Genomic DNA, 19261 nt, shown 5'->3' with positions numbered 1-19261 from the left:
TAAAATTATTATTTTGTTTTTGACTAAACCTTTTCTTTATTTGAAAAATTAATTTTTGTATGTTTACTCCCATGATTTAATAATTATGCGTTTAAAATTTATTTCTATATATTCTACAGTTTTGAATATTATTAAATTCATATAAAAAGCTTAAAAAAAATTACTCAGGAAGCTTTAAAAAAAATATACATACACACATATTTATGTACTTAAAATTTTTGCGAATTTTTCCAAACTATTATAAGAATATTTTTTTGGAAATTTTCTTTAAACTTTTATATAACATTTATCTGTTATATATTAAAAAAAAATAAAATACAAAATTTAAACAAAATAAAAAAAAAAAATTTTTAAAATAATCCAAAAAAAGAAAAATACAACATCCAGGCAAGCATTGATCCAATAACCTTCTGGCTATGAGACTACCACGCTAACCACTAGGCTACGCAGTACATTGAATTTCTCTTATTAATTCTATATTTTATTCATATTTCGTATAACTCTTCAAAAACCATCCTATTTTACATTATATATATATAGCTACTTCTCAGGTGGTAAAAAGTACGGGTACTTCTAGAAGGGCTAGAGACATGGGACAAAAGGCATTAGGTAGAGTTTTGCCTCTAGGGTACCAGAAAAATCTGACATTGGAACTTTTTAGCCCCGAAATAGCTCTATTTTAAGATTTTCTGAAAAAATTTTTGTATAACAAAAGCACGTTTTTCTTTTATACTTTTTATAATTACAAACACAAACCATGAAATAAATGATACGTTTTACGTTATTTTTATTATTAGAAACACAAACCGAGAAATAAATAATATTTGAAAATATAATGATCTCACATATTTTTGTTGCGGATAAACGAATTAATCTTAACGTAAATAAATGTCAGCTTTTATCAGACATCAGATGTTTTGTGACATCTGAATATTAATATTTCATTTGTTATTGTTTTGAACATTACGTTTCGTCAGCAAGCTTTAAAAAAATATATGTACATACAGAATATATGTATGTACGTATGTAGTTAGAATTTTATTTTTATTGTTCCAAACGGAAAACTGTAAAATGCTAAATTTTAATACATTTATATATACATACATATATTTGAATAAAATTATTATTTTGTTTTTGCCTAAACCTTTTCTTTATTTAAAAAAATTACATTCATATGTACATATATATATTTTAATATAATTATTATTTTATTTTAACCTAAACCTTTTCTTTATTTGAGAAATTTATTTCTATATGTTCACCCGCAGTTTTAAAAAAACTAGGTATACATTCATAATAACGTGTGTTTGTGTTAATAATTTTATTTCTAATTTTTCCAACAGCAAAATTTCAAAATTTTCGATTCTAATACATTCATATGTACATACGTTCATATGTTGGAACGAAAAATTTTAAAATCTTCAATTCTAATCCATTCATATATACATACATACACACATGTATTCATATATACATACATACATATATTTTTACATACATAAATTATTATTTTGTTTTTGTTTCTTTTTTAATTTTCGATTCTAACACATTCATATGTACATACGTTCATATGTTGGAACGAAAAATTTCAAAATCTTCAATTCTAATCCATTCATATATACATACACACATATATTCATACATACATACATACATATATATGAATAAAATTATTATTTTGTTTTTGACTAAACCTTTTCTTTATTTGAAAAATTAATTTTTGTATGTTTACTCCCATGATTTAATAATTATGCGTTTAAAATTTATTTCTATATATTCTACAGTTTTGAATATTATTAAATTCATATAGAAAGCTTAAAAAAAATTACTCAGGAAGCTTTAAAAAAAATATACATACATACATATTTATGTACTTAAAATTTTTGCGAATTTTTCCAAACTATTATAAGAATTTTTTTTTCGAAATTTTCTTTAAAATTTTATATAACATTTTTCTGTTATATATTAAAAAAAAATAAAATACAAAATTTAAACAAAATAAAAAAAAAAAAATTTTAAAATAATCCAAAAAAAGAAAAATACAACATCCAGGCAAGCATTGATCCAATAACCTTCTGGCTATGAGACTACCACGCTAACCACTAGGCTACGCAGTACCTTGAATTTCTCTTAATAATTCTATATTTTATTCATATTTCGTATAACTCATCAAAAACCATCATATTTTACATTATTATATATATATAGCTACTTCTCAGGTGGTAAAAAGTACGGGTACTTCTAGAAGGCCTAGAAACATGGGACAAAGGGCATTAGGTAGAGTTTTGCCTCTAGGGTACCAGAAAAATCTGACATTGGAACTTTTTAGCCCCGAAATAGCTCTATTTTAAGATTTTCTGAAAAAATTTTTGTATAACAAAAGCACGTTTTTCTTTTATACTTTTTATAATTAGAAACACAAACCAAGAAATAAATGATACGTTTTACGTTATTTTTATTATTAGAAACACAAACCGAGAAATAAATAATATTTGAAAATATAATGATCTCACATATTTTTGTTGCGGATAAACGAATTAATCTTAACGTAAATAAATGTCAGCTTTTATCAGACATCAGATGTTTTGTGACATCTGAATATTAATATTTCATTTGTTATTGTTTTGAACATTACGTTTCGTCAGCAAGCTCTAAAAAGTATATGTACATACAGAATATATGAATGTACGTATGTAGTTAGAATTTTATTTTTATTGTTCCAAACGGAAAACTGTAAAATGCTAAATTTTAATACATTTATATATACATACATATATTTGAATAAAATTATTATTTTGTTTTTGCCTAAACCTTTTCTTTATTTAAAAAAATTACATTCATATGTACATATATATATTTGAATACAATTATTATTTTATTTTAACCTAAACCTTTTCTTTATTTGAGAAATTTATTTCTATATGTTCACCCGCAGTTTTAAAAAAACTAGGTATACATTCATAATAACGTGTGTTTGTGTTAATAATTTTATTTCTAATTTTTCCAACAGCAAAATTTCAAAATTTTCGATTCTAATACATTCATATGTACATACGTTCATATGTTGGAACGAAAAATTTTAAAATCTTCAATTCTAATCCATTCATATATACATACATACACACATGTATTCATATATACAAACATACATATATTTTTACATACATAAATTATTATTTTGTTTTTGTTTCTTTTTTAATTTTCGATTCTAATAGATTCATATGTACATACGTTCATATATTGGAACGAAAAATTTCAAAATCTTCAATTCTAATCCATTCATATATACATACACACATATATTCATACATACATACATACATATATATGAATAAAATTATTATTTTGTTTTTGACTAAACCTTTTCTTTATTTGAAAAATTAATTTTTGTATGTTTACTCCCATGATTTAATAATTATGCGTTTAAAATTTATTTCTATATATTCTACAGTTTTGAATATTATTAAATTCATATAAAAAGCTTAAAAAAAATTACTCAGGAAGCTTTAAAAAAAATATACATACACACATATTTATGTACTTAAAATTTTTGCGAATTTTTCCAAACTATTATAAGAATATTTTTTTGGAAATTTTCTTTAAACTTTTATATAACATTTATCTGTTATATATTAAAAAAAAATAAAATACAAAATTTAAACAAAATAAAAAAAAAAAATTTTTAAAATAATCCAAAAAAAGAAAAATACAACATCCAGGCAAGCATTGATCCAATAACCTTCTGGCTATGAGACTACCACGCTAACCACTAGGCTACGCAGTACATTGAATTTCTCTTATTAATTCTATATTTTATTCATATTTCGTATAACTCTTCAAAAACCATCCTATTTTACATTATATATATATAGCTACTTCTCAGGTGGTAAAAAGTACGGGTACTTCTAGAAGGGCTAGAGACATGGGACAAAAGGCATTAGGTAGAGTTTTGCCTCTAGGGTACCAGAAAAATCTGACATTGGAACTTTTTAGCCCCGAAATAGCTCTATTTTAAGATTTTCTGAAAAAATTTTTGTATAACAAAAGCACGTTTTTCTTTTATACTTTTTATAATTAGAAACACAAACCACGAAATAAATGATACGTTTTACGTTATTTTTATTATTAGAAACACAAACCGAGAAATAAATAATATTTGAAAATATAATGATCTCACATATTTTTGTTGCGGATAAACGAATTAATTTTAACGTAAATAAATGTCAGCTTTTATCAGACATCAGATGTTTTGTGACATCTGAATATTAATATTTCATTTGTTATTGTTTTGAACATTACGTTTCGTCAGCAAGCTTTAAAAAAATATATGTACATACAGAATATATGTATGTACGTATGTAGTTAGAATTTTATTTTTATTGTTCCAAACGGAAAACTGTAAAATGCTAAATTTTAATACATTTATATATACATACATACATATATTTGAATAAAATTATTATTTTGTTTTTGCCTAAACCTTTTCTTTATTTAAAAAAATTACATTCATATGTACATTTATATATTTGAATACAATTATTATTTTATTTTAACCTAAACCTTTTCTTTATTTGAGAAATTTATTTCTATATGTTCACCCGCAGTTTTAAAAAAACTAGGTATACATTCATAATAACGTGTGTTTGTGTTAATAATTTTATTTCTAATTTTTCCAACAGCAAAATTTCAAAATTTTCGATTCTAATACATTCATATGTTGGAACGAAAAATTTTAAAATCTTCAATTCTAATCCATTCATATATACATACATACACACATGTATTCATATATACAAACATACATATATTTTTACATACATAAATTATTATTTTGTTTTTGTTTCTTTTTTAATTTTCGATTCTAATAGATTCATATGTACATACGTTCATATATTGGAACGAAAAATTTCAAAATCTTCAATTCTAATCCATTCATATATACATACACACATATATTCATACATACATACATACATATATATGAATAAAATTATTATTTTGTTTTTGACTAAACCTTTTCTTTATTTGAAAAATTAATTTTTGTATGTTTACTCCCATGATTTAATAATTATGCGTTTAAAATTTATTTCTATATATTCTACAGTTTTGAATATTATTAAATTCATATAAAAAGCTTAAAAAAAATTACTCAGGAAGCTTTAAAAAAAATATACATACACACATATTTATGTACTTAAAATTTTTGCGAATTTTTCCAAACTATTATAAGAATATTTTTTTGGAAATTTTCTTTAAACTTTTATATAACATTTATCTGTTATATATTAAAAAAAATAAAATACAAAATTTAAACAAAATAAAAAAAATTTTAAAATAATCCAAAAAAAGAAAAATACAATATCCAGGCAAGCATTGATCCAATAACCTTCTGGCTATGAGACCACCACGCTAACCACTAGGCTACGCAGTACGTTCAATTTCCCTTAATAATTCTATATTTTATAGCAAGAATTCCACCCGCCCTCCCCCTTCATCCCCTCCAAAGATGTTTTGGTCCATTTTTTTACAAAATGGTATTACATCTTATGGGGGTAATGTTTATATAATTTTGATGGCATATATATTGGAAATAAGTTAAATTCTATAAGTGTGAGTTATAACAAGAAAACAAAAAATTAATAATATCTACATATAGTTTTATAGCATGTACGATTACATACACATTTACTTATATATATATGTATTCTTTTTGCGATTTGCTACAAAGGTATAATCAATTATACTAAGGTACAATCGGAAAGTAATCGATACAGCATTGATATGAAATCATGTAAAAGACCTGTATGAAAATGTTTTAACAAAGTTTGGTGCCCAAAAATGTCAAAAATACGCATAGAAATCATATCCAATACGTATTACCCTATATACGTTAGTGTTGGTGTTAACTCATTCTGCAGTCACGCGTTTTATTCGCATGTATTATAAACTTCAAATACATACGTGCATGAATTGTAGTTTATAATTAACAATAAGTTATGGCTTAAAGTGTTTATTGTAGAAGGTATTTTACGATTTTATGCGACATAACTCAAAGTGAAGTTTTAAAATAAATTACTCAAAAGGTATTAGATTTCAAAGGAACTAATTATTTGTTCAATTATATATTTTTGGCTAATTATTTCTCAGAACTTTTTTATTTTAAGTTTTAAGTTTTATCTTATTATTTATCAGGAAAAAACATATCTATATGTATATTATGGGTGTGTTTTTGAAGAAATAAAGTAAACTTAAAATATCTCAGCCACAGAATGGAACACAATTTCAAAACTACAGGCATCATACTTGCAAGGCTTGCAATGCAAGCACACACGACTAGTATATATATAGCTACTTCTCAGGTGGTAAAAAGTACGGGTACTTCTAGAAGGGCTAGAGATATGGGACAAAAGGCATTAGGTAGAGTTTTGCCTCTAGGGTACCAGAAAAATCTGACATTGGAACTTTTTAGCCCCGAAATAGCTCTATTTTAAGATTTTCTGAAAAAATTTTTGTATAACAAAAGCACGTTTTTCCTTTATACTTTTTATAATTAGAAACACAAACCAAGAAATAAATAATACGTTTTACGTTATTTTTATTATTAGAAACACAAACCGAGAAATAAGTAATATTTGAAAATATAATGATCTCACATATTTTTGTTGCGGATAAACGAATTAATCTTAACGTAAATAAATGTCAGCTTTTATCAGACATCAGATGTTTTGTGACATCTGAATATTAATATTTCATTTGTTATTGTTTTTAACATTACGTTTCGTCAGCAAGCTTTAAAAAAATATATGTACATACAAAATATATGTATGTACGTATGTAGTTAGAATTTTATTTTTATTGTTCCAAACGGAAAACTGTAAAATGCTAAATTTTAATACATTTATATATACATACATATATTTGAATAAAATTATTATTTTGTTTTTGCCTAAACCTTTTCTTTATTTAAAAAAATTACATTCATATGTACATATATATATTTTAATATAATTATTATTTTATTTTAACCTAAACCTTTTCTTTATTTGAGAAATTTATTTCTATATGTTCACCCGCAGTTTTAAAAAAACTAGGTATACATTCATAATAACGTGTGTTTGTGTTAATAATTTTATTTCTAATTTTTCCAACAGCAAAATTTCAAAATTTTCGATTCTAATACATTCATATGTACATACGTTCATATGTTGGAACGAAAAATTTTAAAATCTTCAATTCTAATCCATTCATACATACATACACACATGTATTCATACATACATACATACATTATATGAATAAAATTATTATTTTGTTTTTGACTAAACCTTTTCTTTATTTGAAAAATTAATTTTTGTATGTTTACTCCCATGATTTAATAATTATGCGTTTAAAATTTATTTCTATATATTCTACAGTTTTGAATATTATTAAATTCATATAGAAAGCTTAAAAAAAATTACTCAGGAAGCTTTAAAAAAAATATACATACATACATATATTTTATGTACTTAAAATTTTTGCGAATTTTTCCAAACTATTATAAGAATATTTTTTTGGAAATTTTCTTTAAACTTTTATATAACATTTTTCTGTTACATATTAAAAAAAAAATAAAATACAAAATTTAAACAAAATAAAAAAAAAATTTTTAAAATAATCCAAAAAAAGAAAAATACAACATCCAGGCAAGCATTAATCCAATAACCTTCTGGCTATGAGACTACCACGCTAACCACTAGGCTACGCAGTACCTTGAATTTCTCTTAATAATTTTATATTTTATTCATATTTCGTATAACTCTTCAAAAACCATCCTATTTTACAATATATATATATAGCTACTTCTCAGGTGGTAAAAAGTACGGGTACTTCTAGAAGGGCTAGAGATATGGGACAAAGGGCATTAGATAGAGTTTTGCCTCTAGGGTCCCAGAAAAAGCAAGAATTCCACCCGCTTTCCCCCTTCACCCCTCCAAAGATACTTTGGTCCATTTTTTTACAAAATGGTACTACATCCTTATCGGGGTAATGTTTGTATAATTTTGATGGCATATATATTCGTAATAAGTTAAATTCTATAAGTGTGAGTTATAACAAGAAAACCTAAAATTAATAATATCTACATATAGTTTTATAGCATGTACGATTACATACACATTTACTTATATACATATGTATTCTTTTTGCGATTTGCTACAAAAGTATAATCAATTTTACTAAGGTACAATCGGAAAGTAATCGATACAGCATTGATATGCAATCATGTAAAAGACCTGTATGAAAATGTTTTAACAAAGTTTGTTGCCCAAAAATGTCAAAAATACGCATAGAAATCGTATGCAATACGTATTACCCTATATACATTAGAATTGGTGTTAACTCATTCTACAGTCACGCGTTTTATTCGCATGTTTTATAAACTTCAAATACATACGTGCATGAATTGTAGTTTATAATTAACAATAATTTACGGGTTAAAGTGTTTATTGTGAAAGGTATTTTACGATTTTATGCGACATAACTCAAAGTGAAGTTTTAAAATAAATTACTCAAAAGGTATTAGATTTCAAAGGAACTAATTATTTGTTTAATTATGTATTTTTGGGTAATTATTTCTCAGAACTTTTTTATTTTAAGTTTTAAGTTTTATCTTATTATTTATCAGGAAATAACATATCTATTATGTATATTATGGGTGTGTTTTTGAAGAAATAAAGTAAACTTAAAATATCTCAGCCACAGAATGGAACACAATTTCAAAACTACAGGCATCATACTTGCAAGGCTTGCAATGCAAGCACACACGACTAGTTTTTATATAAACAAGTTTACATTAAATCAGCAGCCCTCGTCAAAGACATGGGACTGTATTAATGAAATTCTTTATGGTAATAACAGGCAAAAGAATAATGTTGATTTGTTAAAAGGCTTAACTGATTCACAGGCTGTTAAAAAAATCAACGAGCTCAACAGACACTTCGCCAATATGGGCAAAATATTAGCAAAAAAATACTTTGACAAACTATATTATACACCGTCAAAAACAAGAAACACATATGAATTTCAACTAATTACAGAAAGTCAAGTATTCAACACTATTAAATCACTAAACAACTCAAACCCAGTCGATTCTTTAAATATGTCCACAAATATGTTGAAAGCATGTAATGAAGCACTATGTAACCCAATTTGTAATATTATTAATAAATCTTCTGTTCAGGGTGTTTTTCCAGATTTGCTAAAAATTTTCAGAGTGGTCCCCATTTTTAAGTCTTGCAATAAGGATGATCTAAACAACTATAGACCAATTTGTATTGCACCGGTACTGTCTATAGTTATGGAGAAAATAGTCAACGGCCAGAATGAGTCAATTTCCTATGGAGTACCGCAGGGTAGTGTTCTAGGGCCTTTATTGTTTTCAGTTTATATGGAGGGAATAGATCAAGTTGGCATAAATGCAGAAATATTCCTTTTCGCTGATGACGTATGTTTGGTGTTTAATGATATCAATTATTACAGCTTAGAAAAGAAAATCAAGGAAATAGTGATCAAATAGTGATCTTTCTTGCAGTGTTTGATTTTTCTTGTATTGCATTTATCTGCACAGATTTTTCTATTTTGTTCACCTTGTCCTCAGGAGTTATTTCAAGTGACACATCTACTCTTCGCTATTTCAAGTGACACAATTGGTTTCCCGAGTCAGATCCTCCTCGTCTGTTCAGTATTCCACTTTGTTTATCGCGACTTTTTCCTTATTTATTTCTTTTATTGCATTTACATCGCTTGATTCCAATTTCAGCTTCTTATTTTCCTCTCTGAGATACTGGATTTCATTTTTTAATTCTTTAAAAAGCGCTTCTAGCTCAGTTATTCTTATATTTAAGTGGCAGTTTATCAGTTTTCTCATCTTTTATTTCGTTAACTGCACCCATGCTCGTATTTTTCTGTTTGTCGCTTTTGGACATACTTTCTTTGTTTTTACCACAGGGTGGTGTCCGCATGACCCGAGGTGTCCTTTTAAAAGGGTCGGTATTAGTAGTTTGATGTAATAAGTGGTCTCCCGCAGACTCCGTGAGACCAGCCTCTGAAGAGTGTGGATTTTCCAGATTCACTGGATTACCACCTGGGGTATGAAATCCTTTTGTTTTATTTATTGCACTTGTTTTTGTTTTATTTCGGAGTTTACTTCTCCTAGCCTTTGGCAATAAATATTTCGTGCAAGGCAGCACGCCCAATTTCTGCCGTCCCTCATGGATCAGTCGCAGACCAGACAGCCGTTCATTCTGGATCAGACGCTTCTAAATTTGTACTGAATTTTAGTAGTGGACTCTTACCACAAGCATTCCTACTGCGAGTATTTCGCACCCCCACCTGCCGGGGAGACTGCAAAAAAACATGAATGTGATAAACATTCGATAATATGAGCTGATTTAAAACTTGTTTTATTATACATGATTTTTATATATGTATTTTGTTGCTAATTCAGTCATAAAACTAAATTGTTGTTGTTTATTAATGCAAAGGGTTAGCTTAGAAAGAATTTCATTTGTAAGGTTTATAATTTCATCTAGTTTAAATAAGTTTTTATTATTATTTGAATTCTTTAAATATAAAGCATTAGTCTTTGTAATGTTAATTGAAATACTTAAATTTAAATTTGTATTATTGTTTATACTATTATCAATTTTTTTGAAATTACTCCAGAAAATATTAGGTTGTTGTTGATTATTATTACAGAGAGCAGGAAAGTTTGCATGTGATAAATCCATATTGAAAATTTTAGTTTTGTTTGTACTGATGGCCGTTTAGTGCTGCTTTGTGCTCTCATATTGATATACGCTTATCTATTAGGACACATGTTATCTGTAGAAAAATGCTCGCCTTTACAATTAGCGCATTTAGATTTATTTTTATTTAGACAATTTATTGAAGATTGATTTTCTGCGCGGTATGCACAGTACGATCTAATATGGCAATTTTTGCCCCATGGGCCAAACAATTGGCAATTATGGCATTGTTTAAATTTGTTTTAATTTTTAAATTTATAATTCCGTTTAACTTAATGTGATTAATACAGCAAAATTGTGAACTCAAGCATTTTAATAATTTAATTTAATTTTCTTTTCAAAGTAAATTAGGTATAATTATATATTTTTTTATTATATGAAGTGCTTTTAGTTATTTCTTTAATATCAATACATTTTAAATCTAAGTTTTCCAAGATTGCTTTTAATTCACTAGGGTCAGTTTTATCCAACCTAGACAAAATAGCTTTAAATGGTTTAGAGTTTTTGAAATCATGTACAAGAAATTCACAGTTTTTTGATTTAAGCGAATCGCAAAGAAGGTATAGTTTGATATGTTTTTACAGTAAATTTTGATATATAAAGATATTAATTTTAAGTAATAATCATTTCTATACCCTGCACTTCGTGAAGGGTATATTAACTTTGGTATGGAGTTTGTAACTACTTGAAGGAGTCATCTGCGGTATGGACATATATATATATTCTTGCTCAGCGTAAAATTCTGCGTTGATTTAGACATGTCCGTCCGTCCGTCCGTCCGTCCGTCCGTCCGATCGCACGATAATCCGTTACCATCCGTTACCCTAATAATGTAAAACATGTAAAATTGGTTTTCAGCACTCCATAAGGAATGATTACTTTCTTGTTCGGCTGACAAAGTTTTAATGTAATTATCAAATGAATCTTCTTTAAGTTTAGTTTTATCTGCCAGATCTCGTGAGTTTTGCCATCTGCGTCTATTTCATCTCTTTTCGCTTATCATATTCAGTATTTCTCTTGGTTAAGTCATACAAACGGATTTATACTCATATTGTTTTGTATTATTTCAAACTGTGCTTTGTATGATTTATTAAAATTCTCCACCTCAGAATCCAAATCATCTTAGGTTCGTTCTTTAACTCTTAAGTTTATTATATTTCCTATCTCTTTTTCAAAACTAGTCCAGTTAGTGGATTTATTAATCAACATGGGCTTATTTTGTTTCTTGGTAACTGTCTCAGATAAGTTAAATATAACTGCAGAATGATTCGAATCCAAATCATAGTTATCTTCCAAACTAATGAAATTTGGTGAGATTTTCTTGACAATAAAGAAGTCTAGCAGATCTGATATCTTATTTCTATCACTTTGCCAATATGTTGGTCTACCAGTGGATTGGTAGTGACAATCTTTTTAATAGCTTTTCTTAGCTCTCTACCTCTTGTTGAGATCAATTTAGAACCCCAATCAATATGTTTAGCATTATAGTCACCTCCCAGAATAAACCTTTCTTTAAGGAGACGCAGGAGATCTTTAAATGAGCCACTCTTTATAACACGTCTCAGAGGACAGTAAAGTACACCAACATCGAAATTTTGTATAAGACTCTATTCGTACAGCAACATTTTGAACTCTAAAATTTCTCTCTTTTATGAAACTTTGTAAAATTTTAATTAAATAATCATCGTAGATTTTATTAGTTTTTAGTTTGTATAGTAATGCGTTATGCTAAACCGTGTCAAATGCAGACTCAATGTCCAACCTACGTATTTTTTACTTTCAAGATGATTTTTAACATACTTTTTTACTCTTAATAGTGATTGAACTGTAAAAATTTTTGTATGAAATCCGAACTGTCCATTTGGGAGTACACCGTTTGAATCAAGAAAGTTTGTTAATCTGATTTTGATTATTGTTTCCAGTATTTTGCTGAAAATATTAAGCAAACTGATTGGCCTATCTGATTGTGGATCATCAGATGGCTTATTTGACTAACCTGTGGCAATGATTTTTGCAACTTTCCAACTAGTAGGAATGTATCCCAGACTTATGTAATTATCGAGAATTGTAGTATAGACTATTGTAGCCCTTCTAGGCAATTTTTTAATATATATTGAAGGGATGTCGTCAACGTCAGGAGATTTTACATTTTTCAGATTTTTAATATGATGAACTACTTCGTTGACAGTTATGTAATTTTCAATGTCAAATGTAAAGTTGTATTAATTGTGCTTACTAAATCTGTATTTTCAAAATTCAAAGTTTTCAACATGGCGGAAAATAGTAAAACCACGTCCTGTACTAAGTGCAAAAAAAATTTAAAATTAAGTGGTAATAGTTTCCTAATTTGTGACGGAGATTGTGGTGGAGTCTTTCATAAAAGCTGTCCCACTTTAACCAATCGAAAATTTATGGAAATAAAAAAAGACAATTTAACTTGGTTTTGCAATTTATGTTTAACAAACTGCGATAGTAGAAGAAGTACAATACTACTATCTTCAAGTAACTTAGATAACTCTAATTTACAAACATTTAATAGAAATTCAGGTTTAACTTTAAAAGATGATGAAAAGTGCAACATAAAAACATTAAATGATAAAATTGATTATTTAATTGTAAAAAATGAAACTTTCGAAAATGAAATAAAATCTTTAAAAATAGCTTTTAATGACTATAAGTGTATAACTGAAGATTTAATAAAAGAAAATGTTAATTTAAGTAATGAGTTACAAATTCTTAAATCAAAAATTAATTTTATGGAAAGAAAAATAAATACTAATAGTCAAACAAAATTAAAAAACTCAATTCAAATTAGTGGTGCCCCCACCAATAATGATGAAAATTTAGATAATATTGCTATAAATATTCTTAAAAACTTCAATATGGATCCAAAAACCCATTCTATTAAAGAAATTTACCGGAATACAAATGTAAAAGTAAACAAATCACATATTCCACCACCGATTATAATAGATTTCATGCAAAAAAATTCCAAATTTTCTTTAATAGCTAAAGCTAAAGAACAGATAAAAAAATACTTAAATTCTGGTGATATATTGAATGATAATTCTAAACAACCAATATATACATATGATACAACAACCAATATGTATGAATGAGTGTTTGACCAAATATTTTAATTTTTTATATAAAAAAGCAAGAGACTTAAAACGTGAAAAAAAAATTGCTTTTGCATGGGTTAATGACGGGAAGGTGTTGATTTGAAAGGAGGTTAATAGCAAAATTATTCACTTAAAAGACACTTCACAACTTGATGAATTACAATAACTTTAATCCTTTCGTCGTTAACCCATGTAATAAAAAATTTAACACTATAAATGAAGTTGCACTTAATATCAATAATGAAAAAATTTATACTTCAATGCACATAGCATTAAAAACAAAATTGACGAATTTGAAATTATCTTAAAACAATTTAATAACACGATTGATGTAATATGTGTTACCGAAACATGGTTAAAAGAATCAGAAACTAAATATTTTAACTTTTTAAATTTTAAAACTTTTTGTTGTTTTCGTCGGAATAAACACGGCGGCGGCTGCGGAATATTTGTAAACAAAAAATATGGCTGTCATTCAACATTTCCTTTCAGTGACAATAATGACAGTTTCTTGAGTGTCAATATTGTAAAAAATAATAGTTTGTTCAATGTTATGAACATTTATAGATCACCAACGTCCAATCTTGATCAGTTTTTGATCACATTGGAAAAATCTATTATAAATACCAATTGTAAAATATCAACGTATATTTTTGGCGACTTTAACATTAATTTATTAATTAATGACAACAGAACGGAACGATATGTTAATTTTATGACTATGAATTATTTTTATTGTTGTAATGCCCGTTTTGTTACTAGAAATATTAGTCAAACTTGTATTGACCATATATTTACAAATAACTTGACTGATAAAATTGAGATCTCACATACTGAAATTGATTTATTGGATCATAATGTTATGCTGGTAGAAATACTTGAACATAAAATTCTTACAAGTTTAGTGAGCCCTATAAATAACGAAAATAAAATTACGATAATCAATAATAAAGCTGTATATAATTCACTACTAAGAAATCCTATTATTTTTGATAATGTTAGAAGTTGTGACGTTGTATTAACTGATTTTGTTGTTGAGATCAAACGTATAGTTGTAAAAGCGTCATGGCTGAAGTCGATGAAATCAAAAAATGAAAAGCTTTGGTTTGACAGCGAATTAATGATAGCATTGGAAACTAAGCAGTGTTGGTACTCTAAATGGATTAAAGATAAAACGAACACTAACCTTGAAAGACAGTATAAATATTTCAGAAACAGATTTACAAGCTTAAAAAGAAACAAAAGATATAATTTTTATATAAACAAGTTTACATTAAATCAGCAGCCCTCGTCAAAGACATGGGACTGTATTAATGAAATTCTTTATGGTAATAACAGGCAAAAGAATAATGTTGATTTGTTAAAAGGCTTAACTGATTCACAGGCTGTTAAAAAAATCAACGAGCTCAACAGACACTTCGCCAATATGGCCAAAATATTAGCAAAAAAATACTTTGACAAACTATATTATACACCGTCAAAAACAAGAAACACATATGAATTTCAACTAATTACAGAAAGTCAAGTATTCAACACTATTAAATCACTAAACAACTCAAACCCAGTCGATTCTTTAAATATGTCCACAAATATGTTGAAAGCATGTAATGAAGCACTATGTAACCCAATTTGTAATATTATTAATAAATCTTCTGTTCAGGGTGTTTTTCCAGATTTGCTAAAAATTTTCAGAGTGGTCCCCATTTTTAAGTCTTGCAATAAGGATGATCTAAACAACTATAGACCAATTTGTATTGCACCGGTACTGTCTATAGTTATGGAGAAAATAGTCAACGGCCAGAATGAGTCAATTTCCTATGGAGTACCGCAGGGTAGTGTTCTAGGGCCTTTATTGTTTTCAGTTTATATGGAGGGAATAGATCAAGTTGGCATAAATGCAGAAATATTCCTTTTCGCTGATGACGTATGTTTGGTGTTTAATGATATCAATTATTACAGCTTAGAAAAGAAAATCAAGGAAATAGTGATCAAATAGTGATCTTTCTTGCAGTGTTTGATTTTTCTTGTATTGCATTTATCTGCACAGATTTTTCTATTTTGTTCACCTTGTCCTCAGGAGTTATTTCAAGTGACACATCTACTCTTCGCTATTTCAAGTGACACAATTGGTTTCCCGAGTCAGATCCTCCTCGTCTGTTCAGTATTCCACTTTGTTTATCGCGACTTTTTCCTTATTTATTTCTTTTATTGCATTTACATCGCTTGATTCCAATTTCAGCTTCTTATTTTCCTCTCTGAGATACTGGATTTCATTTTTTAATTCTTTAAAAAGCGCTTCTAGCTCAGTTATTCTTATATTTAAGTGGCAGTTTATCAGTTTTCTCATCTTTTATTTCGTTAACTGCACCCATGCTCGTATTTTTCTGTTTGTCGCTTTTGGACATACTTTCTTTGTTTTTACCACAGGGTGGTGTCCGCATGACCCGAGGTGTCCTTTTAAAAGGGTCGGTATTAGTAGTTTGATGTAATAAGTGGTCTCCCGCAGACTCCGTGAGACCAGCCTCTGAAGAGTGTGGATTTTCCAGATTCACTGGATTACCACCTGGGGTATGAAATCCTTTTGTTTTATTTATTGCACTTGTTTTTGTTTTATTTCGGAGTTTACTTCTCCTAGCCTTTGGCAATAAATATTTCGTGCAAGGCAGCACGCCCAATTTCTGCCGTCCCTCATGGATCAGTCGCAGACCAGACAGCCGTTCATTCTGGATCAGACGCTTCTAAATTTGTACTGAATTTTAGTAGTGGACTCTTACCACAAGCATTCCTACTGCGAGTATTTCGCACCCCCACCTGCCGGGGAGACTGCAAAAAAACATGAATGTGATAAACATTCGATAATATGAGCTGATTTAAAACTTGTTTTATTATACATGATTTTTATATATGTATTTTGTTGCTAATTCAGTCATAAAACTAAATTGTTGTTGTTTATTAATGCAAAGGGTTAGCTTAGAAAGAATTTCATTTGTAAGGTTTATAATTTCATCTAGTTTAAATAAGTTTTTATTATTATTTGAATTCTTTAAATATAAAGCATTAGTCTTTGTAATGTTAATTGAAATACTTAAATTTAAATTTGTATTATTGTTTATACTATTATCAATTTTTTTGAAATTACTCCAGAAAATATTAGGTTGTTGTTGATTATTATTACAGAGAGCAGGAAAGTTTGCATGTGATAAATCCATATTGAAAATTTTAGTTTTGTTTGTACTGATGGCCGTTTAGTGCTGCTTTGTGCTCTCATATTGATATACGCTTATCTATTAGGACACATGTTATCTGTAGAAAAATGCTCGCCTTTACAATTAGCGCATTTAGATTTATTTTTATTTAGACAATTTATTGAAGATTGATTTTCTGCGCGGTATGCACAGTACGATCTAATATGGCAATTTTTGCCCCATGGGCCAAACAATTGGCAATTATGGCATTGTTTAAATTTGTTTTAATTTTTAAATTTATAATTCCGTTTAACTTAATGTGATTAATACAGCAAAATTGTGAACTCAAGCATTTTAATAATTTAATTTAATTTTCTTTTCAAAGTAAATTAGGTATAAATATATATTTTTTTATTATATGAAGTGCTTTTAGTTATTTCTTTAATATCAATACATTTTAAATCTAAGTTTTCCAAGATTGCTTTTAATTCACTAGGGTCAGTTTTATCCAACCTAGACAAAATAGCTTTAAATGGTTTAGAGTTTTTGAAATCATGTACAAGAAATTCACAGTTTTTTGATTTAAGCGAATCGCAAAGAAGGTATAGTTTGATATGTTTTTACAGTAAATTTTGATATATAAAGATATTAATTTTAAGTAATAATCATTTCTATACCCTGCACTTCGTGAAGGGTATATTAACTTTGGTATGGAGTTTGTAACTACTTGAAGGAGTCATCTGCGGTATGGACATATATATATATTCTTGCTCAGCGTAAAATTCTGCGTTGATTTAGACATGTCCGTCCGTCCGTCCGTCCGTCCGTCCGTCCGATCGCACGATAATCCGTTACCATCCGTTACCCTAATAATGTAAAACATGTAAAATTGGTTTTCAGCACTCCATAAGGAATGATTACTTTCTTGTTCGGCTGACAAAGTTTTAATGTAATTATCAAATGAATCTTCTTTAAGTTTAGTTTTATCTGCCAGATCTCGTGAGTTTTGCCATCTGCGTCTATTTCATCTCTTTTCGCTTATCATATTCAGTATTTCTCTTGGTTAAGTCATACAAACGGATTTATACTCATATTGTTTTGTATTATTTCAAACTGTGCTTTGTATGATTTATTAAAATTCTCCACCTCAGAATCCAAATCATCTTAGGTTCGTTCTTTAACTCTTAAGTTTATTATATTTCCTATCTCTTTTTCAAAACTAGTCCAGTTAGTGGATTTATTAATCAACATGGGCTTATTTTGTTTCTTGGTAACTGTCTCAGATAAGTTAAATATAACTGCAGAATGATTCGAATCCAAATCATAGTTATCTTCCAAACTAATGAAATTTGGTGAGATTTTCTTGACAATAAAGAAGTCTAGCAGATCTGATATCTTATTTCTATCACTTTGCCAATATGTTGGTCTACCAGTGGATTGGTAGTGACAATCTTTTTAATAGCTTTTCTTAGCTCTCTACCTCTTGTTGAGATCAATTTAGAACCCCAATCAATATGTTTAGCATTATAGTCACCTCCCAGAATAAACCTTTCTTTAAGGAGACGCAGGAGATCTTTAAATGAGCCACTCCTTATAACACATCTCAGAGGACAGTAAAGTACACCAACATCGAAATTTTGTATAAGACTCTATTCGTACAGCAACATTTTGAACTCTAAAATTTCTCTCTTTTATGAAACTTTGTAAAATTTTAATTAAATAATCATCGTAGATTTTATTAGTTTTTAGTTTGTATAGTAATGCGTTATGCTAAACCGTGTCAAATGCAGACTCAATGTCCAACCTACGTATTTTTTACTTTCAAGATGATTTTTAACATACTTTTTTACTCTTAATAGTGATTGAACTGTAAAAATTTTTGTATGAAATCCGAACTGTCCATTTGGGAGTACACCGTTTGAATCAAGAAAGTTTGTTAATCTGATTTTGATTATTCTTTCCAGTATTTTGCTGAAAATATTAAGCAAACTGATTGGCCTATCTGATTGTGGATCATCAGATGGCTTATTTGACTAACCTGTGGCAATGATTTTTGCAACTTTCCAACTAGTAGGAATGTATCCCAGACTTATGTAATTATCGAGAATTGTAGTATAGACTATTGTAGCCCTTCTTGGCAATTTTTTAATATATATTGAAGGGATGT

This window comes from Condylostylus longicornis, unplaced genomic scaffold (assembly GCF_029603195.1).
Source record: "Condylostylus longicornis isolate FDR11 unplaced genomic scaffold, ASM2960319v2 ptg000234l, whole genome shotgun sequence".
Classification (NCBI taxonomy): domain Eukaryota; kingdom Metazoa; phylum Arthropoda; class Insecta; order Diptera; family Dolichopodidae; genus Condylostylus; species Condylostylus longicornis.
Note: the sequence above shows the minus strand (reverse complement) of the source record.